This window comes from Python bivittatus, unplaced genomic scaffold (assembly GCF_059951505.1).
Source record: "Python bivittatus isolate LINGU-HERP-01145 unplaced genomic scaffold, Pbiv_v1 ctg000480_np1212, whole genome shotgun sequence".
NCBI classification, from domain to species: domain Eukaryota; kingdom Metazoa; phylum Chordata; class Lepidosauria; order Squamata; family Pythonidae; genus Python; species Python bivittatus.
The window spans coordinates 59,195,700-59,211,220 of NW_028277075.1; the positions used below are offsets into that span (position 1 = coordinate 59,195,700).

Below are 15,521 nucleotides of genomic sequence, written 5' to 3' on the forward strand. Positions count from 1 at the left end.
CCAGCAGATGGAAGAAAGCACCATAGAAAAGTTAAACTGGATAAACTGAAAGGTAGCTGGAAAAACTATGAAATTAATGCTCAGCCATCTCTTCCTCCTGCTATGCTGATTTCTTTCTCCCTCATTCACTTGCGCACATAGATGTGCACACAAACAAAATGAGAACCAAATCCTAAACTGCAGAATTTGGTTACTCTTCAGTAAACAACTAAGCACCATTCTAACAACTAGAATGGTGCTCAGACTGAGACTGCTGGGTACTTGAATTGGCAAAGTATCCCCACAGGACAGAAAGAGACAAAGGCATGAGGTTTTAACATTCCCTTTCAACTTCTACATACCCTGTAAAAAGATATTTTTAAAGCCACCTCCTGGATTTGAGTGCCACTGGGGAAATGTTAAACTAATCAATACAAAATTCAATTGTTGGAATGGATAATTGAGTTATTACATCTCTCAGGGGATTAGTCATCAGTAGAATGGTTTCAGTTGTCTTATGAATCTCCAAGGTGTTTCCCTGGTGCTGCAGACCAAGGGCTTTCATGAATGAAGAGCATTACCTAAAAATATTAGATTTGAAGAGTGGGATTATGAACATTTCTCACTGTCAGTGTTATAACATTGTGTCACTCTTTTTTGTATCATGTATGCTAAAAGATTATAAATCAAAGTGGAAGGTGAAGTGGAGGATGAGTGAATCTTCAGGGTGACTTATACAGACTGTCAACCCCACACAACAGTTTTTTTGGGTGGGGAAGGAACTCCTCAAATAAAGTCTCTATCACTGAAGCACAAGAAACAAAGAGCAAAGAGATACCTGGAGGCAAAGGAAGAAAGCTACAAAGGATACGGACTGTGGGAGTAAAAATTGTCCTCCTCCTCACTGTCTCTTCTCTCTTCACTATCACTCACTCCAGGCCTGAGACTTTACAGTATTGGTTCACTTCCAACTAGTACAGCTGAGAATAATCCATGTCATGTGGGAGCTGGTGTAGAGTTGCTCTTTCTTATTAAGTTATAAATGGACCATTTCCCAAACACACTGGGCTTTATATAATTTCATATAAGTGCCAAAAAGTACTAAATTTCTGTTCTTTGAATTACCGCCCACCCCATCCCAAAATAGCTAATGTTTGTGGAGTCTAGATCTTTTTCCTGGTTGGTTTTCTTTTATTGATTGCCACAATATGATTCCAACTGTACTTTCAAAAGTCAGATATATGTACAGTAACAATCACCAGTGCAGATGGATACCCAAACATGCACCCCTGAAAGGAAGGCAATGGAATAAATCAGAAACTTGCTCCAATATGTGATTTATGCTTTATGTCTGCAACTTCTGACCCAGAAAGAAATATACAAATGGAAGAGGACTTATTTGCAGAGTACTCTTAAGCTGCAATGCAGAATGCTGCCAAGAAAAGGCTAAAGCCAAAAGTGACAATTCATTAATATAGCCACTTAGAAGTGAGAGTTGAGGAATTCAAATGTACCAATAGAGGTGAATTCAAATGTGTCCACACTGTCCTTGTGAAGAGCACTGCAGAGTATTTACATAATAATGCATCTGTGGGGGGGGGGGGTATATAAATGACCAATTTACCAGTACATTATTGCTCACTTAATTTGGGTTCAAAAAGTCTCCATAGTTCATAAATCACCCAAAATATTTAGAGAAGCAAAACTCTTCCTCCTTAAAATTAAAATTTATTTTGCTTTGAAGAATGTTTAATATATCCTAGTAACCAAAGATCACATACTGAATACACAATTAAAGATTTACAATTTCCAACTTCACTGCTGGTCTCTTGCCACTGTCTCACCAAAGCACTTATAAAATGTGGTTAATAAAATCCCTTGTCTTGATCAGTCTAGAAGTTTATCTTCTAATATACCCCACTCATCACCCTGCTGCCCCGGTTGTAACTTTATATTACCTAGTAGTCTGGTTTCTGGTTCTAAAAAAGAAACTCAAAGAAATAAGGACATAGTGTTTATATTTAACAATAAAGGTTAGTAGTGATTTTCCAAAGAAGTGGGTCTAACAATCATTCACTTATTTCTTTCCAGAAAGCTTTGAGAGAGTTCCTGGTACAACATAATAGCATCACTCTTCCTGCTAACATAGTATCCATATCTAGAGACATCCTCTCATTCCACCTAAGAATCTAAATAAAATTAATACTTTGCACATTTTAGCATAGCTTTGTCAGAGACCCACACTATCCAGTTCAGAGATCTGACTGGGACCATCCTACAATCTTATTACCACTTTCTACAATTTAGACAATTTCCAATTTAAACGGAAGATCTTACTGTGTAGATCTCCAATAATAGGAACAGTAGTCCTTCAGAACTTAATGTATCATCTGGCATTGCCAATACCTAAACAGTTGTGAATAAGTGTAGTTTAAAAACAAAAACAACTTTTGTTTCTCCTTGTGAAAATATATCTACTCAATCTGCTTGTGACCCTCTTCCAGATCAGATTTACATAGCTCTGTGGTTTTGTGCGGTATATGGTTCCTTTGGTCCCAGTTAATGCCTAATATTTATTCTACGTGCCTTGATTCTTCTTTTAATCAATCCCATGTTCTCTACCTCTTACTGTAAATGCTGCGGGACAATCCGAAAACTAGCACTAAGCAGGGTAAAGTTAGGCTTTCTTGAGATTGTACATTAATTTAGTGTGATGCTTTGGTTTAGGATAAGGTTTTATACAGTCTTAGAATTAGATTGCACACTTTTTTATTTTACACCTAACACTTAAGTCTTAAAATTCCTATTGGCATTAGAGTAAATATAGGATTAGAGTTAGGCTTCCCTGTGATTTTAGGCTAATTTTATTGTGATGCCTTGGTTTAGGGTGAAGATTTATGGTTAGTGCTAGTGACATTTTGTTTATGTATACTGTAAAAGTTTGGGTTAAAAATTCCTAGTGGCTTTAGTGTAAACTAAGGGATAGGGTTCCTTGAGATCTTATGTTAATTTTAGTGTAATGCTTTTATTTATAACAAGCTTTAATGCTTGGTGCTAGCCTTATAAATAGAGTGCAATGGCTTTTTCTTTTATGTGTAACCTACAGGGTTAAAAATTCCTAACTGTTTAGCTTGAGATTTTAGTGTCATCATTTGGTTTAGGATGAGGTTTTATGCTTAGTGCTAGAGTTAAAAGGGCATGGCATACTAATGCTACATGTATCACTTAGGGTTAAAAATTATTTTGGCATTAGGATGCGCTTAATGTTAGAGTTAGTCTTTCTTCAGATAGTAAGTTAATTTTACTATGATTATTTGATTTAGAGTGAGATTTTTGCTCAGTGCTAGTCTTAGAATTATCTTGGGTCATGGTTTTTATTTACCTGTTGCTGTTGGGATTACAAATTCCCATTGGCATTATGGTGAATTTAGGGTTAGACTTCCTTGATCAATTAGGTCAATTTTAGTGTGGTGGTTTGGTTGAGGCATCATGCTTAGTGCTAGTGTTATAAATATTTTGCAATGCAGATTTTGTTTATGCATAACTCTTAGGATTAAACTTTTTTATTAGTATTACAATGATTTTGTTGTTTGTGATTTTACTTATAATCATTTTCCCTGTTCCTCTTGGATTATTTAGATTAGATTTAGGGAAGATTTAAATTTAGTTTTCTTTTCCTTTGACCCTTTATGATTGGCAACCCACACTTTGTACTTTGGTAGTACCAAGGTGGAAAGCAGAACCTTCCAGTATCCTACATGGTCAACCAGGTTATATTCATCAGAAAGAAAAATCCATTGTCTTGGGTATGGTTAATACTACTTATAAGAATTATTCTTTTTAAGCAACCATAAGTGTTGCTATAGCATGATCCAGTGGGGGAGAGGAATGGAGTTGAGATTTAGATATGCCTTTATCAGAACATGCTCTACAGACATATTCTGTTGAGGCAATATATTTGGGTATATTTCATGCATAACCACCCTCAGATTTGGTCAGGATTTGATTTTTCCATTCCTGGAATCTTGGGGCCCAAACAACTTACTGGGACCATATTACCCAATGCATCTTTGTCATATGAGAGCAAGCATGATATAGTTATGCAACAGTGAGTTTAGTGTTATAGATCAAAATAAGAATACACTTTCAGGTAAAAAATCATGTTTATAATTGTAACTTTGTAATCATTTAAGCCAAAACACATTGCTGTAACATGTTATGTAGCAAACATATACAGCACTTGCACTTACTGTATTCCCTGTGTTGGGATCTAAGGCCAAGACCATAGCTGATGGGCAGTTAGTAAGTAAGAAAAATGCTTATTTTAATTTCTGTAGCAATGCTGCCATTTTTGTGGTTAAAATCCATAGGACTGTTATCATGATTTCAGACTGATCATGACATGTTAAAAATGTACATTCTCCTCTTTGTTAGATCCTCAATCTTTGAATTCTATCAAGATAGCAAGAAACATGGACATTTAGTTCTTAGGGGAGGCCAAAAAATATTAAGCAATAATGGAAGCATAAATCTACATGTCATTTACAGCACTGGGTTTCTGATATTTGCTGCCTGTCAGTATTTTATTTATTGCCCAGCCCAGCCCAAATAAGAAGGCAAGGAAGGGTCCTTTGAACAATTTGGTCAATTTTTTGAAGTGTCTTGCTTATAATATCATGTTTCATTTTCTTTTCTTTTTCAAATCTTAACATTACATCATATTAATGTTACCTCATATGATTAAGACAGTCACAGTTATTATTAGCTGTTAAATACAGTATATACAATGACACCTTTAAAACCTTTTTTTTTTAACTTTCACTTTTGACAGTATCCTCTTGACATCTTTCTTGCGTTGTCCTATTTCTTTAGGCCAAGGCAGATCTTCTAATAGGTGGAAGTAATTATTCTGGCTGTGGTTTGGTTTACTGGACCCACAAACAAAGATTCCCCATAGAAAACCGCATGACATAAAGCAGCCTATTCATTATGAAGGGTGATTGATATACAGTATTATAGCTGAACTGGCACAGAGCTGGGCAACAGCCAAGAGATTTTCCTGTATTTGGGCAAAAAACAATGTCTCCCTAGCCACACACAACATTCTGGCATTTTGAGAACTAAAAATACGGTCAATGTATTTTTATTTTTTAATCTATGTTCTTAAGTAATATTCTTTCTTTTCCTTCTTGTTTTCCTGTTCGTATACTTCCAACTGTACTTCCATCATGCAGGGATAGTTAAGCCTTTCTGGGGTGCTTATATATTATTTATATATAAAATAATGATTTTAAACACAACATAAGAATGGAAAAGGAATCTATTTAGGTGTAACAATTGAAGGGAACTGCCTCAGCGGCCAGTGCCCGGTTGTCCTTGCCTGCACTAGAGGTTAAGCAGAAGCAGGTCTGATTATTACTTGCTTGGGAATACCAGGGCTGCAGACTAAGCTAGGAAGTTTGAAAACTCTTGTGGAAGAAGAGATGGCAAACGTCTTGTATGCTGTTGTCTAGAAAATTATATTGATAAACTCATGGACTAAAAAGGAATCATGTTTACTTGAAGCAAACTATACTTTCTGGAACAGAATTACAGTGACTACAATTCTCACAGTTACATTTTTTGTTTGCAGGGAATATGAGCGATGCAGTGGCATTTAGATTTTGGTTAGTGCCTTTACATCTGGGTAGCCATGTAAACATAGTTATCTTCTTTCTGACAATAACACAAATCACCTTCTAGATTAAAACATATTTTATATGAAACTTTTAACCCATTATTCATTAAAAGTTATGCATGAAGGAGGATGTAACTTTGTTGTTGTTGTTGTTGTTTAGTCGTTAAGTCGTGTCCGACTCTTCGTGACCCCATGAACCATATTGCGCCAGGCCTTCCTGTCCTGATGTAACTTTACTAGTTCTCAAAAGTTGGTTCTATCATTCAGAGACTGATATATATTTTATGTCAGAATTGCTGGAGCCACGAACAAAAATTCCATATAGAAGGCTGCATGACATAAAACGGCTGCTCAAACAAGCCTATTCAGTATAAAGTGTGATTGATGTATTACAGTATAGCCAGACTTGAACACAGCTGGGCAACAGCCAAGAGATTTCCTGTATTTCGGCAAAAAACAATGTCTCCCTAGCCAAAAACATTAAAGAAATCACAGCTACTTTTAGATAAATTAGGACTCCTAATAGTTGTAGGCACAGACAAGCAAGTGAGTTAATCCTGAGTATATGTGGAAATACTCACCCCACTGAGAAATTCCCTTGACTGCAAAAGGTTAAAAGATGAGCAAGTTTTTTAAAAACTCAAATAACACATTTCCTCTCATGAATACATGCCAGTCTGTTTACAGATAATTCCTAACACAAGGCTTAAAGATAAATACGTGTTATGGTGAGATTTTAGCAGAATTTTTATGCTTCAAAGCCCACTGCAGATTTATACTTTTGAGCAGCCTTTCCAGTCCTGTTTTCCAGATCTGTTCCATAACAACCCCCATTATTCCTAGACTGGGAGAGACCTGAGGATGATAGGTGTGTAGTCCAAGAGGTCTAGAGGTCTCTGGGCTAGGACAAGCTGACCTCACAATGCTTCTTCAAATTCTTTTAACTGTTTTCACAGCAGAAGCACTTCTACCAACTTTCACAGATTCTACAAAGAAAACGGCAATATACATTCTTTTCTGTTCAACTTCAGGGGCCTGCCTTCTGGTGCCCATAAAATCTGGCTTGCCAGCAGATACACTGAGCCAACATCCTACAGAAATTGGAGGGAGGGGGTCATGGAGGAGGGTTGTTTGGTTTTGTTTTTAACTATCAGAAGTATGACAAAGGAAAAGAAAATAGAGTCTTCATAATCCAAGCAACACCATTAAGAGCTATATTGTGGCAACATGTTTCCATAATCTGCAGTGTCTGTGAAGCAGAACCCATATGGTGGAGGGGTTGCACACACAATACACGTACAAAAGCAGCAGTTTCCATAGCAACCAAGCCACAGCAAAATGTATCAGGACAGCTCTTCACCCTCTACCAATTATTGGCGAGCACTGTATGAATCAGCTGACACCTAGTGTCTGTTCTAAACACTCCTGCGGGGAACTCTTTCCAAGCACATTCCCACAGGCTGTTAAAATCTTCTCCTACTCAAAGACAAGAGAGCACTTGGTTTTTCAAGCCCCCCTCCCCAAACGATCAAGCAGCCAGGAGATCAAGCAAGCTGATAATCATTTATGCATATCAGCCTTCCCCCAGCAGCTTGGTTCTTTTAAAACTACAGGAATGCCAAAAATTACATAATTTATTCCACAGATATACAAAGCCACAACCAGCTTCTACCTGGAAGGTAACTAGTATGAAATTGCGCAAAAGCTGGTAAGCCAAAATGCATCCAGACAATATGATCATAAACTTTAAATTACAGAGTGAGCACGGGATTTACTTCTGAGCAAACACAGAAAAAATTGCATTCTAAGGGTGAAGCAGCATGGATGAAATTGCATTTATTGGCAAAGCCAGCTCTCCCTCCACCCTCATCCGTTTTGAAGAGTTGAAAAATTATCCTCTCCCAAAGGAGAATAGAACAGAAAAAGAAATAAAAATCTTCATTTTCCCTTGTACTGAGATAAATGGGCTTTTCAACAAATGAAAAACCAAGTGGAAATGAAAAAAGGTATCAAAACTGTTTCCCTTGCAAACTCAACAGAAGAAACATGTTTCAGTCAGCACAGATTACACAATCAGGTTGATTTTTCTTTTTCTTTTTTTTAAAGACAGTATTATATTAAAATTGGAGAAGACTCCTGAGAATACCATGGACAGCCAAGAAAACAAACTGATGGATCATTGAACAAATCAACCCAGAGTTCTCACTTGAGGCACAAATGACCAGGCTCAAATTATCCTACTTTGGACACATTATGCAAAGACCCAGCTCTCTAGAAAAGGCTCTAGGGCTCGGAAAGGTGGAAGGAAAGAGAAGAAAAGGATGACCAGCAATAAGATGGATGGTCTCAGTTACAGTGGCAATGAGTGCACCATTGGGAGACTTGAAAGAACAGGTTAGGGATAGATCATCATGGAGAAAAATCTATCTATGTGGTCGCTAGGAGTGGGAAACAACTTGATGGCACATAAACAGTCAATTAATTATATTAAAATGTTAGTAGCTTATTAGGATTGTGGAGAACTAGCCCTCTGGTAGTAATCTGTTGCATTTATATGCTTGGATGCAAAGGAATTTCTTCCTCAAGCAATCCACCTATTTAATTCAAATCTCTCCCAAAATAACATCAGCCTGGTAAGGTTGGGCTTTTCAGAACATCCAAGGGAAGACAGGATTATTTGTCAAAGAAATTGTCTGATTTCTATTTAACTTTTTATCAATAAATATAATACAACAGATGGCTACACACACACACAAATACATACAGTCTTTTGGCTTAGGCAAAATTCTAACTCAGATGTATACTGGTCATTTAATTCTGCTGCCAGCCAAACAGGCTTGCAAAGAATGGTGAGCAGCTTTTTTTGCAATAAAGAACGCTGAGACGGGAAGGAAAAAACTTGGGGAAGTCCAAATAGACAAAAGTGCAAGGCAATTCTTCCAATTATCTGAGGACATATTTCAATGAAAAACACGGTTAGAAAACCCATTCTGAAACAAATGCAAACAGTATTGAGAATGGTCCAACACTTTTTCTAATATATATTTCAAAAGGGAAACAATGGAAACGGTTTTGAAAAATATTTGCAGCAAATGAAATTGCTCACATTAGCAGCTACAATTTGAGATCTAGTGCAGTGGTTCTTAAACTGGGGGTAGCTGCCCCAAGGGAGTGGTTTGGCATATCCTGGCAATAATGGAGGGATTTGTAATTGTTTGTGAGTAAAGCATCTAATTTGGGGACTGCTGCCATCAAGGCACTTGTGCAAAGCAACAGAGTCTGTGCTCTTTTGGGTTTTTTTTGTTTGTTTTTGTGGGGTAATGACATTATTTGAGACCAGGAAAGGGGGTAATTGGATCAAACAGTTTAAAAACCACTGATCTAGGGTAATAACATCAAAATCTCATTGGAAATATCCTTTAAAAAATAAATAATGCCTGCCCATGCCAGTGACCATGCTAAAACAGAGACAGACCTACTCTCAATTGTACAAAGAATAAAAGTATGCTTTAGTACTAGTGCAATCTAAATAAAATGATTGATTCAAGACTCACAATAAAAGTTGGTTATATTTCATTGTGTGAGTTGTTTTTGTACATCAACTAGAACCTGTTGATGTGGGCATGATAAAAACACTGTTACTAAATAACATAAATAAATTATACATTTATGGGTCATTACATGATACTTACAGAGCAAAATTTGTATTCGTCAATATGTCTTGGTCTACTGAGTTAATAAATAATGTAGTAGCATACTTAATGTTAGCTAAGTATAAATGCATATCTTATCAAACAGCATTATGTGAAAGATCAAAGAAAAAATGAACTTCAGTGTTTTGATAGGCCAAGACAATTATCAAGTCTCACTAAGCTAAATCAAAAGCTTTTGCTTTTGGAAAGCTCAGTTACTCGTATTTTAAAGCTTTGTTTCAAACAGATTTACCGTTTCAATGGCCTATGGCATTTTTTGTATTCATAACAGCTTTAAAAAATAAATCAATAAAAGTTAGTAGCCTGCAAAACATTTTAGCTTCCTGGAGGCTTGTAAACAAGCAACAAAGCATTCTTTAATATTTCCCCTGTCATTTAGATGTCCTCACAAACCAAAACTATCCTGTCTTAATTCAGAGGAGAGGAAGACTGCATTTCCATTTCAGTTTCGCTAGGAACAGTTTCTTATCCCAGGAGTTCTAGCATTCTTTCCATCTTCCTTCCCCATCATCTCAACTTACCCTTTCCATACCATGAGTGAGCTCATATGGGGAATTTGTAGTGTTAGCAGCCTCATATAGAAAGGCTCCAAGACAATACAGGTAGTCCTTGTTTAGCGACCACAATTGGACTAGCAACTCAGTCATTAAGTGAAGCATCACTAAATGAAACTGCAACTGTGCTTCTGATCTTACTTCAGCTTTCCTTTGCTTTACAGACCGGTGAAGGTCATAAATGCAAGGATTGTTCATAAAGTTACTTTTTAATCACCATTGTATCTGTGGAGAGTCACTTAAATGAGCCAGTTGCTAAACGAGGACTACCCATACTGCCTAGAAGCCACATGGCATGATTGAAGAAAAAAAATGCTCATCACAAACTTCCCAATTTGGGAAGACCACAAATTAATTTCAAGGTTTTTATGGAATAGTACAGAGAATAGTTCTTGCTATTACTTTGTCAAAGATCTAGAAGTAGAGATCAAGGTTAGATACAATTCCACAAGTATCTGTATATTTCCAGTGAACTTTTATTGGTCATGTTTCAATTGCTGAAACAAAATTGAGGTGCAACGAAGTGCTAAGAAATATACAGATCTTGAAAGTGTTGCAATCGTGATAGAAAGATCTGACAGAAACATTTGATGGACTCATTTTGCTGTCCATGATGCTACAAGCCAGTTAGAATTTATTACAATAAACTTATCCAGTGCTGGAAATAACTGAGAAATGCAAAGAGTGTTAGATGTCAGTGGCCAGCTCTTTAAGAAATCTTTGTGCATGCATGTGTGTTTGCTTGCTTGCTTGCTTGAAGTGGGATCTCTCTTCTCCCTCATTCTTCCTGTAAATATCATCACCTAGTTACACAATGCTGTATTATAATTTGACAAATGTGTGGACATTTGATCGTTCTTTCAAGAAAAAGGAAGGCAGAGTGATAAATATCATCACAAGTGAGCAAACATAAGGTTTGGGTTTTTTAAGAAAAAAAAGTACATTGGCAGAGAGAAGTTGAGACATCCTTCCCCACTTCATGAATCTTTTACTCAAGGCCCAAAAACCGGAAAACAGACCCCTTTTGCAGGAATTAAAGAATCTCATGAGCAGAAGAGGAAAAATTTGGCTCATTCTTAATATGACTTTAGTTAAGATAGAAATAAGAACAAAAACTGCTAATTAATACTCTATTCTCAAAACAAACTATATTATAAGACATGACAAGTTGAAAACAGTGGGGAAAATGTTTACTTAGTAGGGCACTGCAAAGCTTCAGAAGGGCGCCCCATTTTAATTAGCATTTATGCAAAGCATTCCTTCTAAGATGTTTTATGAAACAGTGTATCTCTCCCTCACCCTTCTTTTTTTTAAAAAAAGGCAAGGTTAGGCAGTCTCACTGTTTCAGTTTGTTTCTACCAAGGTTTTATCTGAGTATACATAGAATGTTCCTGTTCTTTTTTCCTTATACTCTATATACTGTTGCTTTGCATATATTGGAACAACTGTTGCTTTAGTCATATATTTCATTTCTATCTCCATCACATGTACTGAACTATTGCTTACTCAATCCAAATAAAAATACAAGTTAATTATCCACATAGTTCAAATGTTCCTAGATCAGGCTTCCCCAAACTGGTATCCTGCATATGTGCTAGATTACAACCCACCTAATTCTAGTTAAGCATGGTCAACATCAACAATGACTGGGAATTACGTGAGTTCAAATCTAACATTTCTAGAAAGCACAGGATTGAGGAAAATTGTCCTAGGTTAAATATCTAGATTAAAACCCACCTCATATATTATTGCAACAATTGGAGACTTAACCAGGTTCATCTTTGTGTTATATACATTGTGATGCTCAATACAAATACTCTTCCTGCCTAAGTATTTATGTATGAAGTTGTATTGGCTTCATACAGAGAGGAAAGAGACACTATTCTTCAAAGCACTATAGACAAAAGTCTTATAGGGCATTAAATTGAATCTATGCAAAGCCATCATTGCTACATTCACTTGGCAATCACCAGCTGAAAGACATATTATGGCAAACTCTTAGCAGTTTTTCCCATTATACTTAGTAAGACAGTGCCATGCTGTGGACAGTCCTCTTTCCATGCTGTTACACTCCGCAGTCTCTTGCAGGTACAGTAAGCATGTTTTCTGACCCAGTTTCCTCGCCAATCTCTACTTAGCAGTATGCTAGAGATGCTTCTAGCATGCCAATCGGGGGCTGCAGCCTGCAGTGCAGTTCGTTGTAGCACATTCACAGTTCTGACTTCTTTTTAAAAAATCAGTGGAAAAGTACTGGATCTGCTAAGCCTAGCTGAGCTAAAGCCACTTTTATACATTCGTTTCATATATCTTTTCTTGTTACTGCTCTCAGCAAACAGAAAGAAATTTTTAAAGCTATGTTTGTAACAGAGGGGCTATTGGGAAGGAATTCAGACTTCCCTCTTCTGCTCATGGATGGTAAAAAAAAAAAATCCTCATAAATCTATAAGCCTGAACATATCTGTTTGGACTGGCTACTGTGGTATAACATCCACTATAAGGGAGACATTTCTTTTATGCTTGCTTACTCGATACTGTGTGTGTGTGTGTGTGTGTGTGTGTGTGTGTGAGCGCGCGCGTGCGTGCGTGCGCGCTTCCGAGTCAGTGTTGACTCCTGGCGACTGCATGGACAAGTCCCTGCAGTTTTCTTGGCAAGGTTTTTCAGAAGTGGCTTGCCATTGCCTCCTTGCTAGGGCTGATAGAGAGTGACTGGCCCAAGGTCACCCAGCTGGCTTTGTGCTTAAGGTGGGATTAGAACTCACAGTCTCCTGTTTTCTAGCCTGGTGCCTTAACCACTATACCAAACTGCTTTGATATTATACCAGGTAAAAAAATAAAACCCTATCCCACCGCAGCTACCAAAAGGGCTATCAAGAGCTATGAGGCAGTGGAATGAAAAAATATATCCAAGAGAAACTCCTGCACATACAACTGAGATCAACATTTTGCTCCAGAGAGGGGTTAATGTTTAACTAAGGTTGCTATTATATTATCCTCTCTTCATCATGGTATGCTAAAATTCAGCCACTACTCGAAATTATCAACAAAGACTTTGTTGAGGATAAAATAATTTGTACTGGGACCAGATAAACACAATCTTTGGGATGATCAAGGCCCAGTGAATATTTAAAACCTGATAAAAAATGAGAGATTCATACAAGCAGGTGCGATAATCTAAAATTTAAAGGGATACTCAGGAGAAACATTAAAATATAGGGACAATGACAACCAAAGTAATATTATGAAGGAACGATAAGGTACAGCTTTGAGTGTCTGTGTTCTATAAAACATAAAACATTTGAATTATCAAAAAACAAAGATGAGGCATAACAATCTCTCCTCTAAAACTGCACTGTCACTATTTCAGGTAAACATGAGAGGCTTCCAAGTGAGATTCTATGGTGGGCTAGATGTCTCCAAAGGAGCGGAGGTGGTGCTGCAACAGTGAATGGTGGCCAATGGAGATTTCTGGCCAGCGAAATCTTTGCAGATAAAGGAGAGATTGAGAGATCACCCACCTCCACACCAGACTGCTGCTCCTCTTAAGGAGACTGCAGGATAGAAATCTTGTGGTTTTCTTGTGAGCAGAGAGGCAGGGAATCAAGGGAGAAGCAGCTTGCTCACACACACAAGCACAGCTTTTTAAGGACACTAAGCTTGACCAAACCCTCACTTTCTTAATCATTTTTGGATACAATCAATTTACACTTGAAAAGAGATCTTTGAAAACAGCCAACGAAGAAAGCGAGTCTCATTGTGTCAGCTTTCCTTCCAAATTACAGAAACTGAAACAAGGAGGACAATAATATTTTTAAAAGACTTTAAAATAATAGCAAAGAGCTTAACAAAATTTTGACTAAGAAAGTTACAAATGGATAAAGGGGACTGTATAAATTTGGAAGATTAATATTTTGGTGAAAGTGCTTTTGGTGCTATTTGGAATTAATTAAATAAATAGATCAGACCTTCGTGGGAATGTTGATTGTCTGACGTCAAAAGGAAAAGGCAATTGGCGGAATTTACAAAATAAGGAGATAAGTATAACATGAGATTGACGATGTGATTAAAACTACAGAAAGGACTAAAGCCTTAAGGGAACAAAAAAGGTGAAAGAGGGACAAAAATGGAGAAGCCTGCCTTTTACTTTCATCTTTATAATTGATTTACTTTTATTTTGGATTATAAATAAAAGAATGGCAATTACCAGAAAATCTACAAGGCTTGGTGAGGGAAGGAGAGATTCATTGGAGCAACTGACAGAAAAAGGGATTACTCCAGAAATATTACAAAAAATGTTTGAAGAGATGGGGAAGCAGATATTTGAATCTGTCAAATCTTTTAAAAGTGAGCTGATGGCTTTTGAAGTGAGAATGGAAGAAAGATTTGTAAAAATGTAAGGGGAGATGAAAGAAGTTACCAAAAAAACTGAAGCATCTATCAGACAACTTACAGGAGACGTTAAACAAATTAATGACAAAGTAGAAATTTTAGAAAGTAAAACAGAAATAATAAACAGGGAGATGGAAAAGGACTTAAACAAAAATTTTGCTTGAGATTTGGAGAAGCTCCAGAGGATCCTGGAAAACACACCAGAGAAAAAGTTATTCAATCTTTAACAAACTTTTTGGAATGGAATGATGATATGGAGGCAGAAATTGACAACGTTTATAGAATTAACATGCGATTTGCAAAATTAAGAAATGCACCAAGTGATATTCTTGTGCACTTTATCAGGAAGAAGACTACTGGGTTTTCTATTCACAGCAGAATGTTACTACCACACTGAAAATTAATAACGCAGATGTGATTATACTTAAAGAAATTCTGATCAGAATGTTTAGCAAATGAAAAGAGGTGGAGGTTTTTTTTGACTGACAAGCTCAAGCAGAAAAAGATACCATTTCGATGAGATAGCAAGACTACTATATGCATGAAAATGGAAAGACTGTGATATATCCACAATGGAGGAATGGTTGGTGAAGATGATGGAACTAGCAGAGATGGCAAAATTAACTTGTTTGCTTAGAGAAAGATCAACTGTTACATTTATTAGTGACTGGAAACCCCTTATGGACTTTTTGCTCAAAAAAGAAAAAAATGAACTTGTGATTTATGGGTTTGACAATTAGTAAGGGTAGCTTATGGAAGAAGGAAATTATGATGTAACCTTAGAGATGGTAAAATATAAATGCATTTATAACCGCCATCAAAAGACTGGAAGGCACTTCTTTATAATCTTTTCTTTCTCTTTTCTTTCTTACTTATTCACTATTCTTCCTTATTTTCTTTGTTTCTTTTCTAATATTTGTATTGCTTTTATCTTGTTAAAAATTTCTTCAATAAAATTATAGTAAACATGAGTGACAACTTGGACTTATCTTTTACTTGGAAGAATAATTAATTTATTCTTTTAATCAACAAAAGCTTTAATAATCATATTGTCATTCTACCAATTTCAATTAAATAACTAACAATGTACAATTCTTCTATAAAACAAATAAGATTTCAATTTCCTCCATGCAGTCACCAGGAGTCAATCCTCACTCCTAATTAAACTCTTTAGTGCTACTGCAACAAAAGATTGTTAGCAGATTCCTAATA

General features: G+C 36.5%; 1 protein-coding gene across 2 annotated transcripts in view; it reads right to left on the reverse strand.

The window, feature by feature from the left end:
- SERGEF (secretion regulating guanine nucleotide exchange factor) overlaps window positions 1-15,521 on the reverse strand; it is a 96,526-nt gene that overhangs the window by 51,865 nt on the left and 29,140 nt on the right. The window lies entirely within an intron of this gene.